At 52.1% G+C, this 14,455-nt stretch overlaps 1 protein-coding gene across 5 annotated transcripts in view; it reads left to right on the plus strand.

Moving 5' to 3' along the window:
- The first annotated feature begins 261 nt into the window (after window positions 1–261).
- Window positions 262–14,455, plus strand: part of KIAA1671 (KIAA1671 ortholog) — a 185,632-nt gene continuing 171,438 nt past the window's right edge. For 3 of the 5 annotated variants that reach the window (XM_061385170.1, XM_061385171.1, XM_061385174.1), the window contains exon 1: window positions 262–934. The gene's annotated coding sequence lies outside the window, so the exon portion shown is untranslated. Of the gene's footprint in view, window positions 935–12,125; window positions 13,862–14,455 lie in introns of those variants that run through there. The other 2 variants (XM_061385173.1, XM_061385175.1) reach the window with 1 other exon arrangement.

Here is a 14,455-nt window from a genome sequence, read left to right on the forward strand (position 1 = left end):
TGACATTTTTAGTTATTGTCTCCATACATTTCCTTCCTAAGGAAGGAAGCACGAGTCCCAAATGCAATTCAACTTATTTGTGCAAATACTGTTAACAGTGTCTGTAAGCTCTATGAAAGTCTGTATCACCAGTGAAGTCTCCACCGGTATGATGGGTCCCTGGCATCCAGCATACTGTAGGTGCTGAATAGAAACCTATGGAATGAAATGAGTAGAGTAAAACAGACATTTTATCGTTCAGGAGAGACTTCCTACGATTCTCTCAGCTTGTCCAGAAAGTCTCTATTCTGCTCACCCTTCATCCCCCACTTCAACATAAGGCCGCAGGGATGATACGCACTGTAGGTACTCCAGAGGAAATGAGCCGCCCCGGGTGCGAGTCCCCTGCTCGCCGCGAGGAGGCGCAAGCACTACGCACAGACCGGGCTCGCTCCGGGCGCCCGTAGCCCAAACGGTTCAATGGGCGAGGCTCTCCCAAGCTCCCAGGCTGCACTAGGCTCTCGGGCGCAGACCCGGCGGCGGTTCGCGGTGTGTGTTGTGGGTGACTCCCGGCCAAAGCCGGGGTCTAACCCCGGCAACGCAAGCAGGCATCATGTACAAATGTTCTGAGTCAGGCGAGGCAGGGTCGGGGCTCTAGGGCCAGGAGCGCTTCCGGGAGGAGTTTCGGTGGAAACTCGCGACCTCTGACCTGCCGGACCGTCCCCCCGATCCCGGCGCCAAGCGAGAGCTCAAGTCCGCGGGCTGAGCTCCGCCCCGGGGCCCTCCGCGCAGGCGCCGCCGGCCGCGGTTCCCATGGCGACGGGGGGCGCTTCCCAGCCCGAGGCCCCGCCCCCAGCAGGCTAGGCTGCGCGGGGCCGCGGGAGGCGCAGGCAGGTGCCGCGGGCTGCGGGCAGGTGGCGGCGCGGCGCGGACCGGAGGCGGCGGCGGCTCTAGGGTAGGTTGCGCGGCGGCCGCGGCGGATCGGGGCCGGCCATCAGTCCCGTGTCCACGGCCTGTGAGGGGATAGAGGAGGCGGTGGCCGGCGGTGGCTGCCAAGTTTCTGCTCCGCTGAGGCCCCCGGAGAAAAGTTGACAAAGTTAGCCTGGAAAGAGGTGGGGACCTGGTGGATCTCCCCGGGCTCTGGATCTCCGAGGAAGGGGCATCCCGACTTGAGAGCCGGAAGGTCTGTCTCTCCAGACTTGGGAGTGGAGCCCGCGGGAAGATCCAGCACTGGGCAGCCAGTGGATCCCGCGCCACTCGGCTGGGGACCTGCGAGTCGATATTCCGAGTGGATCTGGCGCCGGTGGCCCGGGGTCCTATTGGGTCCCCAGCCTCGGGTGACTGTGGACGGTGATTGGAAACTGGGAGCTAGTTGATCCCTCTCCCCTGCCCCCCACTGGTCCGAGCCTTGGAAGTGATTCCGAGAGGAGACCTGGTGGCCGGGAACTGGGGGATCGTTGGAGATCCGGGCTACTCAGCCTGCGACTGCTAGGATCTGGACGACCGTGCGGGTTGGAGGCCCAGGAGGTGGACACTGGGAAGCGGGGGTGCGGATCGAGGCGGAGCCGGAGGCGAAGGGATCCTGCTGGCAGCGGAGGCGGTGGAAAGAGCGGCGCTCCGGGCCCCGTGGGCTCCGGACGCGCCCTCTCCACCGGGCCTGCGCACCCCTCCGCTTTGCCTTCCCAGGGCAGAGGCTCCCTGATGAGATTAAGGCTCAATCCCCCTGCTCCCCGGCAGGCTCGGCTGGCTCCCACCCCGCTGGCGGCGCCGCCTAGGGCTACAGGCGGGGCCCTGGGGAAGGGAAGCGGCGCGTTGACCCCCGACCCGGGGCCGACCTTTCCACACCCTCCTAGCAAGCACCCGGCGCGTAGCCGGGGCGCCGCGCCCCGAAACCCTGCTTCTCCTCTGGTCCGTGGCGGGTCCGTAGTGGCGTGGGCGTATGACCTGCGCGCGCCACCTGGGTGGCCAGGGCTTCCTGCCCGCGGGACTGAACTTTCTCCAGGCAGGAACTGCCACTACCTTTAGGAAAGGAAAGGACTGTACCTGTTGCACAAAGAAAGTGGTTTTTCTTTGCAGCTTCTTTGTGACCTTGGACAAAACGCTTAACATCTCTGAGCCCAGATCTCCCTTCGGGGCACAATGGAGTGGGGGTGGGGTCGCAGTCCTCCCTTTTCTGGGTAACTGGCGGGATTAATAGGTATAAAAGATGTGAAGCAGGTATGGGCTGTGTAAATACTCGTGCACCCTCATTCTGTGGCCTCTCCTCTCCCTTGTCTCATCCCCTGCCGCCTCCCCTAGGGTATCTGAAGGAAGGTTCAAGAAACTCAACTTGCTGTCTTTTTAAACTGCAGGATTAGAGAGATATTTAACTTGGTCTTTCTTGCAAAGGGGTTTAATTGCCCCTCTGATCCCCCTTGCAGAGAGAAGCTCTGAGGGTTTGGCTAATCAGTAACCTGGCCATTTGGACAAGACTTCTCCTTTGGCCCAGCTTTTCCTTTGCTAATGCATCAGAGCTTCTGGGCAGACATGCATTCACCCCCAGACACTGACATCTCACCCCTGGGACAGTTCCAGAGGGAGTTGTGCAGACACTCGTTGAGGTCCTCATGGTTTTAGGGGGAATCTTTTTGAAAGGACTGGCATGCTTGACAAGGGTGCAATTATCCTAGAGAAGTACAGGGTTTCATTCAATACTGTGTCTAGGTACGTGAGCGGCTCTTTGGTCAACTAGGGTGTGTACTGAGCACTTACTATGTGGAGGACACTAGAAATGACGAGACCCAGAGCAATATAGGATCTGTTCTTCTGGCTTGCAGTCTAGGTATGAGCAATCAACTTGCCCTGTAGTTGTAGAGACAACTGTACTGATTCTTGATGCTGGGCATACAGCCCTCACCCCAGATTCTGGAGGTGCCCCACCCGTTTTGAAGGCCCTGGGGGTTGGTTTTTATTCAGGACTGATCTTGGCAGGAGAATGGAACAGTCCACTATCTTGTCCTGAGCCTTTCTCCCCTCTCAGCACCCCCAGAATACATCTCTAACCAACTCAGAAAGACAGCCCCAAAGGGAATGTTTTAAAAGGGCATTCATTCATTCATTCAAGAAATATTTCAAGACAGTGTGTCAAAGAGAAGGCTAGTGGTCACACCTTTAAGGGGCAAAGTCTATGTGAAAAGAGGCAATTGTCTGGGAGGAGGGGCTGAGGACTTATGACCTGGGGAGGGATGGAAGGCGGGGAAGCTTTCTTGGAGAGCTGGTCTACAGTGGGGAGAGGATGGTGCGCTGTAAAGAGAACAGAAAGGCCTGGACAGAGGAGGGAGTGTGGGGTGTTGGCAGGAGAAGCTGGAAGGGGCCAGGTCAGCTATTCCCAAGGATATGGACTTTATTCCAGGGCAGTGGAGCACTGTGGAAGTTTCTCTGGGGGAGAAGGATGGCATCAGATGTGTGTTTTGGGAAGCTTGCCCATCTCTTGGGGAGGTTGGATGAGGGTGTGCCAGGAGGCTGGAGACTGCTCAGAAAATCCAGGTGAGGGGTGACGATGGTACTGAGCTTGGATAGAGACAGTGGTCAGTGTCGTGTTTAGAGAGCTGCTCAGTTGAAGACCCTTTCTGGAGGCCAGGCAATCAGTCTGGAGAAGGAAACCCCCAGGGGAAGTGGCCTAAATATTTTGAATGTCTGTGTTTCATCCCATTCAGCACACCTTCCTGTGCATCAGTTGTCCACCTGCCCTGGGAGGGTCATGAAACTTCCAGGTCCTCCCGGGACTTCACCCTGGAACGCTCACCACCTTCCTATGGGAGGAGGTAGGGCTTGTTCTTCCCGATTTACAGATTCAGGACTCAGTGGTGTGGCAGCAAGGCCTTTGCCAGCCCCCAGTGGCAGAACAGGGATTTGAACCCACTGCCCACCTGCAATTTGTGCGTGTTTGGAGTCAGGGAGGTTGAGCAGAGAAAACACGAAGGTTGGTGAGGTTGGGTCATGACACAGCAGGGGTAAACCCAGAGAGGCTTCCAGGAAGAGGCAGGGACAGAAAGGAGGAAGCTGGCCAGGAAGAACTGGGGAGAGAACTTAGAGATAGCACATAACATATCAGAACAACCACTTTTTACCAGACCCTTTACAAGTGCTGGGCGCTGGGGAAGCTCTTTTGTTCTTTTCTAAATTCTTTACAACAGACCCAGGGGATGCTACTTCTGGGACCCTTGATTCTGCAGTTTATCAAACCAAGGCTTCAAGGAGTCCTACTGCCCAAGCCCACTACTCAAACTCCTGTCACTTACAAGGAAGCTCAAAAACTTTGAATTGAGGGATAGACACACACACATTTTTTTTCCCCTTCAATGTGATGGATATTTTATTGAGCATTTTCTGTGGGCAATTCAAAAGAGCCCCTGCCCTTAGGAATTCACTCTGCAGAAATCTGGTCCACCCAATGGGAGGAAGGGAGGGGGAAGTCAAAGTGCCACAAATATGGAAATGACTCTGGATTGACTTCTGGGAAGTAGTTATCACCATTGCATTTGCTGATTGCTCAGTTGAGTGACCTTTGAATCTTATCTCCACTGAGAATATAAAAGACGTCCCCAAAGCCTGCTCTTTGGATGTTTACATCACTGAGTCAGAAGAGATACACACACACACACACACACACACACACACACACACAGTATAATAATATATATAATGTTATATGTGATGACATACATCATGTTATTCCTATAATAATATATATAAAGACTTCCCTGGTTAAGACTCACTCCATAGAGTCCAGTGGTTCTACTACAGGCGGCAAGGGTTGGATCCCTGGTCCAAGAACTAAGATCCTGTGTTCTCTGCAACACAACCAAAATAATAATAATAATAATAATATATGTGTATTATTGTGAAAATAACACGTAACATGCCAAACACTTCAAAGATGGCAAAATGATTTTATGTAAAGTAAAATAAAATCCCACCCAAGACCCCCAGTCCCACTCCTCAGAGATAATGCAGTCAGCAGTTTCCCTTGACTGTCCAGAAACTTTCCACGTCCGTATGCTCTGTTTACTTCCTTCCAAGCCCTTATCACACTCTTAACTATTAAAAATTTTTTTTTTTGGTCTATTCTGGAGCCAGATGGAAAGAGTTGCATCTTGGTTCTGCCACTTATCAGCTCTGTGACCTTGGGCAGGTGACTTAATCTCTCTGAGCTGAAGTTTCCTCTTTGGTTTTGCTGTTACATGGTCACCAAGCCATGTCCTGCTCTTTGCAACCCCATGGACTGTAGCCCGCTAGGTTCCTCTGTCCATGGGATTCTCCAGGCAAGGATACTGGAGCGTGTGCCATTTCCTTCTCCAGGGGATCTTCCTGACCCAGGGATTGAACCTGTGTCTCCTGCATTGGTAGATGGGGTTTTTTTTCAACCACCGAGCCACCAGGGAAGCCCCTTGCTCATTGGTCAGTGGGATGATAGCGGGTCTCGCCTCTGGGGGTTGCTGTGAGGAGGGAAGGAGAAGGCACATGGTCAGTGCTCAGTGTGTGTTGGTTGGTATCATTATTCTTATTCCTTGTGGTGGTTGCAGTGGAGTTGGTATTGCTTCTTGTCCCTCTAGACAGCCCTCCAAGAAGGTGGAAAACCCTATCTGTCTTCACTGCTATTTCCTTGGTGAATAGTTGTGGAATAAACAGATGAGCAACAGCAATCATAAGTCAAAGAATTTCACACAGAAGTTAAACGTAGATCTGAACCCATATTAGACTGAGCTGACTTACTGTACTCTTTTGAAAAACTGAACAATGCGCCAAGGCAGAAAGGTGCTGTTGGTTACTGAGCAGATGCCCTGCTGCTGGGCATTCTGAGTGGTCTGTTATCTTGCTGTGACACCCAGTGTCACAGTTAACATCCCTGGTCATGTGTCTTTGCATACCTGTTGCACTCGATAAGAGGACAGATTCCAGGATGGGGAACAGTTGCAATAAAAGATATTTAGGATGTCGGTCTTTCCTGTTTGTAAAATGGACACAGGGTGCTTGTGACCATTAGCAATAAGGTCTGTGAAACACTTGGCAACAAGCAGATGACAAATAAATGATCCTGTGAGTGTGCAGTTGGGGTGGGGGTTCCTGACTGGGTTAGAGTGAGGAGTTCTGCAACACTTAAAGTTGGTTACAGAATTAGATATGAACTCTGGGAGTTGGTGATGGACAGGGAGGCCTGGCGTGCTACGATTCATGGAGTTGCAAAGAGTCAGACACGACTGAGTGACTGATTTGATCTGATCTGATCTGAACATCTCTTCGGAGAAGGCAATGGCACCCCACTCCAGTACTCTTGCCTGGAAAATCCCATGGACGGAGGAGGCTGGTGGGCTGCAGTCCATGGGGTCGCTAGGAGTCGGACACGACTGAGCGACTTCACTTTCACTTTTCACTTTCATGCATTGGAGAAGGAAATGGCAACCCACTCCAGTATTCTTGCCTGGAGAATCCCAGGGATGGGGGAGCCTGGTGGGCTGCCGTCTATGGGGTCGCACAGAGTCGGACACGACTGAAGCGACTTAGCAGCTGCAGCAGCAGCAACATCTCTTGGGAACATTGCAGAGAATCAAGATCCAGACTGCTTGCGTTCAGACCACAGCTCCATTATTCTCCCGCTGTGTGACTTTGGGCAAAGTAGTTAACCTCCTGGTGCCTCAGTTTCCTCATCTGTAAAATGGGAGTAACAGTGGTGCCTGCCTCCTGAGATGGATGAGCATTAGATGAGTTAATACATAATGCCCTACCTAAAAAAAAGATTAAATGAACTTATGTATAAAGCAGAAATACACCCGAAAACATAGAAAACAAATGTATGGTTACCAACGGGAAAAGAGATGGGGGAGGGATCAATTAGTAGTTTGAGATTCACAGATACACATGACTATATGTAAAATAGATGACTAATAAGGACCTACTGTACAGCACAAGGAACTAAATATTTTGTAATAACCTATAAGGGAAAAGAATCTGAAATACAACTAAATCTATAAACTATATATATATATAACTAAATCACTGTGCTGTACACCTGAAACCAAGCACATTATAAATCAACTATACATCAGTTTAAAAAAATATATGCAAAGTACATAGTGCCCTGTAATGAATGTTTGTGTGTTAGCTAATGTTGTCATCATTATTATTTATGATACTGGTCTGGTTGAGGTTAACTTCTGGTTCTTGGAGCTCCAGGGCCTTGGGGAAAGGAATGACTCAAGACCCCTGCTTCAGTGTGTTTCCCCTTCTGCTCTAGCTGGAGGGTTGTCTGTTAATAGATCACTGTTTACAGGACTCTCTGTCCCCAGGGCAAGCCTTGACCAGCCCACTCTGGCCGTGGAGGGTCTCGGATGCTCTGTGCTTAAGGTGTATTCACACTGCTCCATTGGGAAGGCTATTAGCGGGTTTCAGGGAGCCCGTGGCTACGAGGATCGGCCAGAGGCCACCGGGGCTAGATGCAGGGTTAGAAGTCACGTGTTCATTCAGTGAATGTTTATCTCATACCTGTCACTTGGCAAAGCCTGTGCTGGCCGTGGGGAAGATGGGATCTGCTGGATGTTGGAGCTGGATTTCCAGAGGGAAAGTCTGGAGTGGGAGTGCTGTGTGGCCCTGCGTAGGTCGCTTCACCTCTCTGAGCATTTCCGCATCTGTGCAGTGGGTCTCAGATGGGCCACGGTGTCCCTGAAGGTGAGAGAGGACAGTCTTTGCCCAGTGTGTACCTGGCGGCCTCTGCCCTGGCCCCTGGACCCCTAGAGGTTTGGGGGAGACGCCTGAGCCTGCCGTTCCTCCGTCTGCGGAGACCTGGCTTTTGAGAACATTAAGTGTTACTTAGAGTAGAAGAAGGTCAGGTAGAGACTGCTCATTCCATCCCAGGCACGGTGCTCATGACTGTTTTATTTGATTCTCATGTCCCCACATTACAGGTGGGACCACTGAGGCTCGGAGAGGGAGTCCCATGCCCAAGGCCACTGCTGGGAAGAGGCGGTGCTGATCCTTGGCAGCCTGTCTCAGCCCCTGTGCCCTGCGTCCCTCCCCTGTGGCCGCCCTGGAGATCAAGCGGGCAATGCCAGTGTTCTGTCCCACCTCTGCTATGCCATTTCTGTGTGACTTTGGGCAAACGACTTTTCCTCTCTGAGCCTCAGTCCTCTTCTACAGAAAGAAGACGCTAAGATTTACCCCGTGGGGTGGTTGTGGGGTGAGGTGAGGTAACTGTACACATCAGATCAGATCAGATCAGTCGCTCAGTGTCAGACTCTTTGAGACCCCGTGAATCGCAGCACGCCAGGCCTCCCTGTCCATCACCAACTCCCGGAGTTCACTCAGACTCACGTCCATTGAGTCAGTGATGCCATCCAGCCATCTCATCCTCTGTCATCCCCTTCTCCTCTTGCCCCCAATCCCTCCCAGCATCAGAGTCTTTTCCAATGAGTCAACTCTTCGCATGAGGTGGCCAAAGTACTGGAGTTTCAGCTTTAGCATCATTCCCTCCAAAGAAATCCCAGGGCTGATCTCCTGCAGAATGGACTGGTTGGATCTCCTTGCAGTCCAAGGGACTCTCAAGAGTCTTCTCCAACACCACAGTTCAAAAGCATCAATTCTTCGGTGCTCAGCCTTCTTCACAGTCCAACTCTCACATCCATACGTGACCACTGGAAAAACCATAGCCTTGACTAGACGAACCTTTGTTGGCAAAGTAACGTCTCTGCTTTTGAGTATGCTATCTAGGTTGGTCATAACTTTCCTTCCAAGGAGTAAGCGTCTTTTAATTTCATGGCTGCAGTCACCATCTGTAGTGATTTTGGAGCCCAGAAAAATAAAGTCTGACACTGTTTCCACTGTTTCCCCATCTATTTCCCATGAAGTGATGGGACCGGATGCCATGATCTTCGTTTTCTGAATGTTGAGCTTTAAGCCAGCTTTTTCACTCTCCACTTTCACCTTCATCAAGAGGCTTTTTAGTTCCTCTTCACTTTCTGCCATAAGGGTGGTGTCATCTGCATACCTGAGGTTATTGATATTTCTCCCGGCAATCTTGCTTCCAGCTTGTGTTTCTTCCAGCCCAGCGTTTCTCATGATGTACTCTGCATATAAGTTAAATAAGCAGGGTGACAATATACAGCCTTGACATACTCCTTTTCCTATTTGGAACCAGTCTGTTGTTCCATGTCCAGTTCTAACTGTTGCTTCCTGACCTGCATACAAATTTCTCAAGAGGCAGATCAGGTGGTCTGGTATTCCCATCTCTTTCAGAATTTTCCACAGTTTATTGTGATCCACACAGTCAAAGGCTTTGGCATAGTCAAGAAAGCAGAAATAGATATTTTTCTGGAACTCTCTTGCTTTTTCCATGATCCAGCAGATGTTGGCAATTTGATCTCTGGTTCCTCTGCCTTTTCTAAAACCAGCTTGAACATCAGGAAGTTCATGGTTCACGTATTGCTGAAGACTGGCTTGGAGAATTTTGAGCGTTACTTTACTAGCGTGTGAGATGAGTGCAATTGTGCAGTAGTTTGAGCATTCTTTGGCATTGCCTTTCTTTGGGATTGGAATGAAAACTGACCTTTTCCAGTCCTGTGGCCACTGCTGAGTTTTCCAAATTTGCTGGCATATTGAGTGCAGCACTTTCACAGCATCATCTTTCAGGATTTGGAATAGCTCAACTGGAATTCTATCACCTCCACTAGCTTTGTTTGTAGTGATGCTTTCTAAGGCCCACTTGACTTCACATTCCAGGATGTCTGGCTCTAGGGGCCCCGCCCCATAAAAAGATAAGAGTTTGTAAAATCTGTGTGTAAGTTATGCCAAGGAATGAGTTTTTGAATCGCTATATAAATCTTCCCTGTTTGTAGTAGCAGAAATAGCAGTAAGTCAAAATAATAATTAGCATTGATGGACGGCTTCTTATACTCTAGTCCCTCGTGCGTTGTTTTATCCGGTCCGTTCTCGGTGCTGGTGTTCCTGTTTTACAGTTGAGGAAACTGAGTTCCGGCGAGGTGAACCTCCTCACCCAGAGCTCCCGGCTAGTGAGAGCCCCTTCGCATGTGTATCTCCTTGGCAGTGCCACAGCCGTACTTTCAAAGGCTCCAGGTCAGGGCTGCAGCTCCCAGCCGGCTCTGTGTTGATGTTTCTTTTCTTTTTATTTTGCTTCCTTAGTGACCAGAGCCCTTTCTGGGGGCCGTCCTGTTTACCCACGGCATGGTGAGGCACTGCTGGGGGAAGGAAATGTGGGGTGTGCGGGGCCCCCGGGGGTGGAGAGGCCAGTCGGTGCGTTGGGTACACCGAGGCCACTCCAGGAACTCCGCTGCCCCCCTATCCGGGCATGGAGCCTGGCCCCGGTGGGCGCAGTGCCTGCCGAGCCCTGCCCAGTGCCCTGGACGGGGCCGGGGAGTGACTGGGTCGAGGAACTCCTAGGGCCCTTGACCTGGGATGCTGCCCCAATTTGCCCTCTCCCTTTCGCTGTGGGCCCCAGCCCTAGAAAGCTCCAGTCTTGTTTCTAGAATGGATTACCTGCTGGCCAGGGGGCCGCGTCTGGCACGAGAAGGGGTCCGGGGCCCTGGGAGAGAGCACGGAATATATTAGAGTGAGCTCTGCGTCCTCGTCAGGCCCCCAGAGTGCTAGCACCCGCTTCCCTCCTGTATGTCCTTGGGTAAGCCCCTTCCCATCTCTGGGTCTTTTTCACAGGAGGAGGGAAGAACTGGATGAATGAATCCCAGAGCCTCTTATTCCTGCTGCACCTTGTGGGAAGAATCAAAACCAGACCTTTACCTGAAGCACACCAGGCTTTCCCGACCTTCACTGTGTCCCTCAGTTTGCTCAGACTCATGTCCATTCAGTCAGTGATGCCATCCAACCATCTCATCCTCTGTTGCCCCCTTCTCCTCCTGCCCTCAATCGTTCCCAGCATCAGGGTCTTTTTCCAGTGAGTTGGCTCTTTGCATCAGGTGGCCAAAGTATTGGAGCTTCAGCTGCAGCATCAGTCCTTCCAAAGAATACTCAGGGTTGATTTCCTTTCAGATTGACTGGTTTGACCTCCATGCTGTTCAAGGGACTCTCAAGAGTCTTCTCCAGCACCACAGTTTGAGAGCGTCAATTCTTCGGCACTCAGCCTTCTTTATGGGAAAAACCATAGCTTTGACAGACTTTTGTTAGCAAAGTGATGTCTTTGCTTTTTAATACACTAAGTTTGCCATAGCTGTTCTTCCAAGAAGCAAGCATCTTTTAATTTCATGGCTGCAGTCACTGTTCACATTGATTTTGGAGCCCAAGGAAATGAAATCTGACACTGTTTCCACATTTTCCCCTTCTATTTGCCATGAAGTGATGGGACCAGTAGGACCCCGGAAAAACCACCGTTGGTTGGAGACTTACCGTGTGCTATAACTCCTTTGCTAGGGAAGTGTTACATGTCTGTCTGCCTGTCAGTCCTCAGAATGACTTGGAGGTGGTGTTACTAAACCCCTTGTACAGATAAGAAAACTGAGCCCCAGAGACCTAAAGCCTTCCTCAAGGTCATGTAGCTTGAGGCAAGAGGTGGCAAAGGCTGAATCTGCACTCAGGTCTGCCTCCTGGAAATCCACCACCCCTTACTCAATGCAGTGGGTCTTCCCACCTCCCCCCAGAACTGTGTTGGAAACAGCATCTCTCCTTTCAGAACTTCCAGGCCAGAAGATCCCTGTCCTCCCTTGAGATAGCTGGTCATTTTCATCTTTGTTATTAAGGACCTACTGTGTACCAGGGCCTGGGCTGGTTCCTGGGTGTCAGAGCGGCCTGGGACACAGCTTCTGCCCTCCCGGAGGAGAGAGATTGCCGGGGGTTGGTGGGGAGCCTTGTGCCCAGCGCTGTGATGGGAGGCGTGGGGCCCATGAGGGCACCAGGGTGGGGATCGTGTTCTCCCGGCCCCACCTTCTGGCAGCCTTGAAGCAAAACCGTTTCCCTTGACACGCTCAGACTTGGATGAGACGGGAACTTTGGCAACCAGCAGACCACCTCCTTCCTGGAGAGGTGCCGCGTGCCTGGTCATCGTCAGATTTCACTGCAGGGAGGAGGCGATAAGACGTCCAAGCGTCGCCTCTCTCCGGATGCCTTCATCACAGTCCCTCTGCCTTCCTTCATTAAAAGGAGGGGATGGGGTGGGGGAAGGGGGGACAGCAAAAAGCTCTGGAGGAATCGTTGGAATGCCCAGAATGCTGGCTGACCCGACAGAGCCAGTGTGAGCCATCTGCCCTGGCTTTAGTCAGTGCAGCTGGGCAACCTCGGGGGCTTTCAGGGTGTCACCCAGTTCCCGTGCCGAGGCATCAGCCCACCAGGATGACATTGCTTGGTTGGGAGCCGCGCTGCCCCAGGGTCACCTCCTGCCTCTGTTTTGTCCCATGGCATCCCCTCTCTGCCCTGGTGTCCACACCCATGGAGTGGGGTGCCAATGCCTGCCCTTCAGCCTGGCCAGGAGCTCCCAGCGAGGTCCTGTGGGTGACCTTTGGGGTGAACGGCCAGTCTGTTGGAGCGGGTGGTGATATTAGGTAAAGCCCCCACTGTGTGCGTGCATCTCTCTGGGGTTCTTTACCTTTACTATTTACCCTTGGCCGGCCCTTCTGCCTTAACGCAAGCACGTGCCTGTTCAGTCGTGTCCGACTCTCTGCGACCCCATGGACTGTAGCCTACCAGGACAGGCCCCTCTGTCCATGGAATTGTCCAGGCAGAAATACTGGAGTGGGTTGCCATTTCCTCCTCCAGGGGACCTTCCCAACACAGGGATCAAACCTGAGTCTCTTGTACCTCCTGCGCTGGCAGGCAGATTCTTTACCAACTGTGCCGCCTTGAGGTGGTGGCAAGGTAACTGTTCAGTGCTCCACTGGGTAGCTCTCAGTTCATTTTCCAAATTCATCATTTTTATTCTCTTTATCTTTACTACAATACATTTAGTAGTACTTATTGTAGTAGTGCTCAGCTGGGCTTGGTAGTACTCAGCAATAACACGTGCTCATCGTCAAATATTTAGAAATACAGATAAAAAAGAGGTAAGCACTCATATAATCCCACATTCGAAAGATAACCAGGGCTCATCTTTTTCAGTGTGAGTTTTAGACTCTCGCATTTGAATGTGTGATGGAGAGACATCAGCACCGCATGGTAGACTGAGAATGTGGGCTTCCTTATCCGGTGGCTTGGATTCAGATCTTGGCTCTGGAACCTCCTAGCTGTGTGACCTTGGGCAGGTCACTTTCCCTCTCTGAGCCCCAGTTTCTTTGTGAAATAAGATGGCTGTGAGGGTCAAATGAGCCGCTGTCTGTGAACTGCTTAGTGACATGCCTGGGATACAGCAAATGTTTATGAGCTACTACTGTTTTATATGAATGGGTATTTATTCTCATTTTGAGGGCTGAGGCCCTTTCTAACAATGCTGTCATCTGTAACTGGTGGGTTTGGACCTTAGGCTTGGGGGAACACCCTGACCACCTCCTCCAGGCAGGGCCCGTGGTGGGGGCTGGAGAGAAGGGGGGTTGGGCCAGCTGGTTTGACCGACACAAAGCACCCAGGCACGCTCACAAGCCGGTCCTGATCTTTATCGCTCAGGGATGCTTCCTGTCCCCACTGAGGCCTGGGCGTTTGTCCAGATTAAAGCCTCTGGCCATTCCCATCAGGCTGGAGGCGGCCCCTGTAAATGAGCTCAGCGAGAACCCTTCTTCCTCTTCCCTTGGCAGCAGCAGGGATTTCAGAAGGATGGGCTCACCCACACCTGGGAAGAGGGACAGGGTCGGCTGGCCCCCTCTAAGCAGGCCTGAAACCACTGGGGACCCTGAGGGCCCGGGAGAGGAAGGGGCTTGGAGAGCCGTCAGGCAGGACAGTTAGCAGAGCCTGGCTTTCAGAGGTGAGTTGGGGTTGGTGATGTCCATGGGGGTTAGCTCAGTGACCACGGGGGAGTTAAACAGCCTCATCGGCCTGCAGTCTCTGCGTGCGTGCGTGCGCGCGCGCGCTCAGTCGTGTCGGACTCTGCGATCCCGTGGACCGTAGCCCGCCAGGCTTCTCTGTCCATGGGGTTCTCTAGGCAAGAATACTGGAGTGGGTTGCCATTTCCTCCTCCGGGGGATCTTCTGGACCCAGGAATCGAACCCGCTTCTCCTACTTGCCCGGCGGATTCTTCACCACTGAGCCACCTGGGAAGCCCCTCCTGCTCTGTTAACTGGGGCTGACAGTAGTCTCACCTGGGAGGGTGGTGGTTCTGTGATGAGTGGAGGTCCGAGCACAGCTGGGCCCACAGTCAGTGCCGCCGCCTCTTCCTCTTTATCGTCATCTAGTACATTTAAGACGACACGGAGCCAGACGCTATGCTGAGTATACTCGCCAGGATATGGACGCGATCTAAGTGTCTACTGATGAATGAATGCATAAAGATGTGTTGTGTGTGTGTGTATGTATGTATGTATATATATACATGCATTACTTCCCAGTCATGAATTGTCAT

This window comes from Bos javanicus, chromosome 17 (genome assembly GCF_032452875.1).
Source record: "Bos javanicus breed banteng chromosome 17, ARS-OSU_banteng_1.0, whole genome shotgun sequence".
NCBI classification, from domain to species: domain Eukaryota; kingdom Metazoa; phylum Chordata; class Mammalia; order Artiodactyla; family Bovidae; genus Bos; species Bos javanicus.